This window comes from Hipposideros armiger, unplaced genomic scaffold (genome assembly GCF_001890085.2).
Source record: "Hipposideros armiger isolate ML-2016 unplaced genomic scaffold, ASM189008v1 scaffold_288, whole genome shotgun sequence".
Classification (NCBI taxonomy): Eukaryota; Metazoa; Chordata; class Mammalia; order Chiroptera; family Hipposideridae; genus Hipposideros; species Hipposideros armiger.
Genome location: NW_017731638.1, coordinates 1,892,436 through 1,898,076, shown reverse-complemented (window position 1 = coordinate 1,898,076; position 5,641 = coordinate 1,892,436). Strand labels below are relative to the sequence as shown.

Below are 5,641 nucleotides of genomic sequence, written 5' to 3'. Positions count from 1 at the left end.
GATAACCAGAAGAGGGGTCGTATGGTGATTCTAAAGACCAAGATTCTTAAAGCTGCAGTATTAAGGGCTACTGTCAAGAGGTAACAGTTTATTAATCAGAAATTAAGATAAAGTAGCTGTGAAGTTGTAATGGGAGTGTACTGGGGTTAGAGATTTACACACATTATGTTCAGGGGGGCTGAGAAAAAAGCCTTTAACTCTCTCACAAGCCATCACTCACTGAGTCATCTTAATCTACTGCAATAATTTAAACAATACTTGAGAAAAAAAGCTTAGTCTTTCCAACTTCATTGTCCTTTCTCTGTTTTCATGAGATGGGATTAGAGGAGGGAAGTGTCAACTGAGTCATCATGAAAAGAGAGTAGAGGGGCTCTAGAATCCAAGAAGTGTTCCTGGATGCTCCAATCCCCACCGCTGCCCACTGCCCTCCCTGCTGATCTTAGCATCCATCCAAGTTGACTGTAGGTGTGCCCCTACATCTGGCCTCTTGGCCAGGGTTGGGGGTGATTCCTGGCTGCCTGGGTCCCCCTAGTCTACTGCTTGTGTTAAACCTCTCTAAGCCATGTCCTCTCTAGCCCCTACTACAGATGATTGGCCCATGCTCTCCGATGTAAAGTCATCTCCCCTGGTCACAGGAAGCCACTTTCAACTTAGCTACTTTCTCTCCTGTCTCTCTATGAGAGAACTTCAGGGGCCTCTCCATAGAATATGGGAAGTGAAACAGTCACTGTGTCACCAATTTTACTTAGGAGTGGTCAGTGCCTACGTTTGGTGCAAGGCAATCTGATCCCAGAGTAGTGAATTGAAAAAATCTGATCCCAAGCCATAAACTGAAAGAAAACAAAACAAATTAAATGTCCCTGCCTTTGGCATTCCTCTTTACAACTTCCCTGACTTCCTTAAAATGGAGAGATGGAGAACCGTATAATTCACTTCCTGCCTCATGTGACTCTCTCTCCTCTTCCTGCTATCCATTCAGGTAAGAAGGTGGACTTTCTTTTCTTTCCCTTTTCAGAATACTTGAGATTTCCTCTATGTCACATCCTCCTCCTTGCCAACTCCAGCCTCAAGGTTGAGACTTAATGACAGATAGTATACGAGGAAGAGCCACTCACCCATACGTAATTCAGGAGGCATTTCAAAAATATTATATCTCTATAAGTCAACAGGAACTAGATCATCTCATATGGACTGAATATTGTAACTTGATTCTTTAAACACACTTAGGAATTTATTGGATTCCAAATATTTGTCAGCCTTTGAAAGTGGTGTGCTTTCTGCTACAAAAATCTATGGTTCCATGTATATGACATTCAAGAAAAGGCAAAACTACAGGGACAGGAAACAGACTGGTGGTTGCCTGTGGTTAAGCCTGGGGTTAAGGGTGGATTGAGAGGTTTAACGATAAAAAGGGATGAAGAAATTTTTGGGGGGTGATAGAACTGTTCTGCCTCTTGATAGTGGTGGTGGTTACATGACTGTATGTGTTTGTTAAAATCTGCAGAAATGTACACCAAAAAGCATGAAATTTATTGTACATAAATTAGGCCTAAGTAAATCAGACTCTTATTTTTTAAAAACCATGAGCTTTCACATTCCCAAGATTATAGCTGACACTTATTGAGTACTCCTAAGTAATGCAGTGTTTTACCACTTTCATTGCATTCGCTCATTCACTCCTCACAATAACTCTATATGGATGGTACTATTATTATCATCATCTCCGTCTTATTGATAAGGGAACTGAGACCTAAAAAAGTTAAGTAACTTGCCCAAGACCACACATAAATACAGCTGGAATTCAAACCCAGATCTGTCTGATGCCAAAGCCTGTGGGTTTTACCACTATGTTAATGTATGTAAGTATGTGGCCTCACAGGTTAAGTATGTTCAGACTGATAAATATTTAAGATATAAACTGGCACATTATATTTGCCCTTCCTAGAGTCTTTTTTGGTTCAATCACATTTACTCTCAGGTCAGAGAGTAACTAGTACACCCTCCCCTTATTTCCCACATCCCTGAACATATTCCTCCAATTACCCTCATCTAACATCCTCAATTCTAAGGAGAAACCCATTTCTGTTAGTAGCTTGTAGTGAGCTCAGAATAAGTCAGATCTGGGTGACTGTTGATTAGGAAAATCCCCTGGAAAGTTCTAGGAGGTTGTGTGGCCCACCATAGCTCAAACTCATGACCAGGCCCCCAGCCTGCACTTTAAACTTGGGGGTCTTCCAACCCAGATACCACTGCAGCCTGGCATGACAAAGATGGCAGACTTGTCCTCTGCTTACTGAGAGTCCCCTTCTCAAGTCTGTATTCATTTGCCCTGGGTCTGAGAATGCCAGCTCATGCTGCCTCCAAAAGCAAATGAATGAAGCACTATTTTCATTAGCTGCTGATGTTAGCACACCCCAGAAATCAGGATGTACGAGCATCTTCCCAGCTGCTTTTCTCTATGACAGACTGTTTTCCATAGTCAATTATGGAGCTTGGTGAAGGACAGCGGTAAGATATGACAAGCTCGTGGGAACTCAGGGCTGATTCTTGCTGAAGGAAAGAAGTTCTGAGCCCCACATCTGGTCTCCTGGTTCTCCTGACATGGTATGCATGCTGCAGAGCACACTCACCATTAGTAAGGTGGTTGGGGAATGCACTTCATTATGACAGAGGCTTTGGGTAGCTGCTGAATCCACTGCAGGTGAAATTTAACCAGTCAAGTCTCAGTTTGCTCAGCCAGGGACCTTGGATCAGAAGTAAATAATGCAAACATGTTGAAAGGGCAGTGATCCACCCCCAGCAAATTCTACCTGTATTTTCATCTTACCTGCTTTACGAAAGAAGCAATGTGGTCCTCCAGTATTGCTGACAAGTCACTGATGTCCATAGCACCTGAAGAAGGTGCTTTGGAATCCAGGGAAGACCACCTAGGCCACAGCTTGTCTTATCTGTCATCATCCTTGATTGGGCCCCTGGACCAGAGGGCAGAGTTGCTTATACTGGGCGATTTGCAGGTCTATCATCATAAAAATGCACTTGCCCCTAATTCTCACTATTGAGAGGACCTATTGATACTGTTGGTCAATTTATGATAAAGACGCTGAAGACTGGTACAAGGCTGGGTAAGTTTTGATGGGATGGTGAGAGGAGGGAGGTATGGGAGTTAGGGCATGGTTGTAGATAAGGCGACTTCCCAGAGCTGATAGAGAGCCTCAGAGAGTTGCTTTTGAAGTAGGGACAACTTGACACTGAAAACAGAGGATCAAAAATTGTCCAGGAGGAAGCCGGCTGAGTGGCTCAGTTGGTTAAGAGCACAAACTCTGAGCAACAGGGTCACCGGTTCGATTCCCACATTGGGCCAGTGAGCTGCACCCAAGCTGAGCTGCCATGAGCTGCCGACAGGCAGTCGGATGGCGACTGGACTTGGAGCTGAGCTAGCTGCGCCCTCCACAACTAAGAATGAAGGACAACAACTTGACTGTTCCCTTTCCTCAATTCCCCAACATTGTTTTCCTTCCCCAATTTCCCAATAAAATCTTAAAAAAAAAATTGTCCAGGAGGTCCTTAGGAGACAAATTTTGTCTGCTCACCATTTGACCTGGAATAGAACCTCTCTGTGCTATTCTAAACTGTTATCAGTTGTTAGCACCTCCATATAAAGAAGTTTTTCCTTTCTAATAGAGGAAGCCATGAAAATACTGGACGCCTGACGGGAAGGGTCATGGTCAAGGGGATGAAGGACCTAGAGGAATAAAGAGACAAAAAGTGCAAATGTTGTTTAGGTTCATCTTTGCAGCTCAGCGCATGAAGATAAAGAATACCCAAAAGTGAGTGGGACTGGCCCAAAAAAGTAGCAGAGAGATCAGCCAAGATAGTAAAAGAAAGCAGAATTCATTCCAGAACACGGGGTTGAGGGACCTAAGAAGGGGGCCCTCCTGTCATTTTATTTCCTCCAACATTAGAAATCACACATTTGAAACCTGTAAAGCCATCTTATATCTTTACATTTAAAAGAAAACTGCTACCTTTAGAGTTGTCCCTTTTCCTGTTTCTCAGTCACCTGTTTTGTTGTTTTACTTCTCCTAAATCTTGTTGCTTCAATATTCTTTTATTCCGTTTAACAAATAGTTATTTAGTGACCGCATATGCAAACCTCTTTGAAAAGCTGGGAAAAGATGGCAATTTCCTAAAATGTCTCTGTGCTCAGACCATTACGAAAGCAAATTTAGTGTATTCAAAAAGATAAGGACTGCTCTCTTTTGCTGCATCTACTGCGAGGATGAAGACCGTTCTCAGCTATCAGACTGTGGACATTCCAGAAAATGTGGACATCACGCTGAAGGGACGCACCGTTATTGTGAAGGGCCCTGGAGGGACTTCAATCACATCAATGTAGAACTCAGTCTTCTTGGAAAGAAGAAGAGGCTCCGGGTTGACAAATGGGGGGGGGGAAATAGAAAGGAAGCGGCCCCTGTCTGCACTCTCTGTAGTCATGGACAGAACATGGTCAAGGGTGTTACACTGGCATCCGTTACAAGATGAGGTCTGTGTGTGCTCATTTCCCCATCAACGTCGTTATTCAGAACAGTTCCCTTGTTGAAATCCAAAATTTCTTGGGTGAAAAATACATCCGCAGTGTTCGCATGAGGTCAGGTGTTGCTTGTTCAGTATCTCAAGCCCAGAAAGATGAGTTAATTCTTGAAGGAAATGATATTGAACTTGTATCAAATTCAGCTGCTTTGATTCAACAAGCCACAACAGTCAAAAACAAGGATATCAGAAAATTTTTGGATGGTATCTATGTTTCTGCAAAAGGAACAGTTCAGCAGGCTGGTGAATAAGATGTAAGTTGTCCAGCTACAAAAACACCCAAGATGCCTATAAGCCAACAGAATTCTCTGTTTTACTTTAAAGACGCAATAAAAGTCATATACTGATTTTAAAAAAAAGAGAAGGACCTACTGTATACAAAGCACCATGCTGATAAGAGAGGACTGTGTTTATCCAAAGTTAGGCTGCACTTAGCATTTCTAAAGATTGGGATTCCCTGATTTGAAGGAAATGCAGTGGAATGGAAAACTGAAAGTCCCATTCCCATGCTTCTTCTACTGTCTCCAAACTTCCTTGCCCAACTTGCCTTTTCTCATCTATAGAATGCATTAGATCACCATGTTCATTGATTTAAGTCGTCTGCTTTCATTGATTTGTAAACATGGATCAAGATGTCAGATAATCATTTATGCAAATTGGCCTTGCTCACAGACATAGAAGCTAAAATAATCAGACCTTGTTTGGGCCATCAAGTGGTTGGCTTGACCTTGAGAGGCAGAGACTGGGTGCTCTCACAGGCCTTCTTTACCGCTCCTTCATCGCCAAACAGTGATTCAACACCAACCTGCTCTGCCAGCTTGGTCTCCCTCACCCCAGAAGATTGTTCCCTGCCCCCGCCCCCCAACCTCACTCCCAAAGGTTTAGTTGTCTGCAGAGCGTACGTGTATATACACAATCAGCCCTTAGATGTTAAAGATTCCCTCTGGTTTCTAGCACCAGGAAAAAAGCTTATGAACTTTGAGAGTACAGTACGTTTCAAATTTAACCTTTCAACAATAGAAGCAACATAGGTTCATTTGCAGAAAAGCAC

The 5,641-nt window shown here is 42.9% G+C and overlaps 1 pseudogene; it reads left to right on the top strand.

Moving 5' to 3' along the window:
- Positions 1-4,273: 4,273 nt before the first annotated feature.
- On the top strand, positions 4,274-4,875 carry LOC109391307 (60S ribosomal protein L9 pseudogene; annotated as a pseudogene).
- Positions 4,876-5,641: the final 766 nt, after the last annotated feature.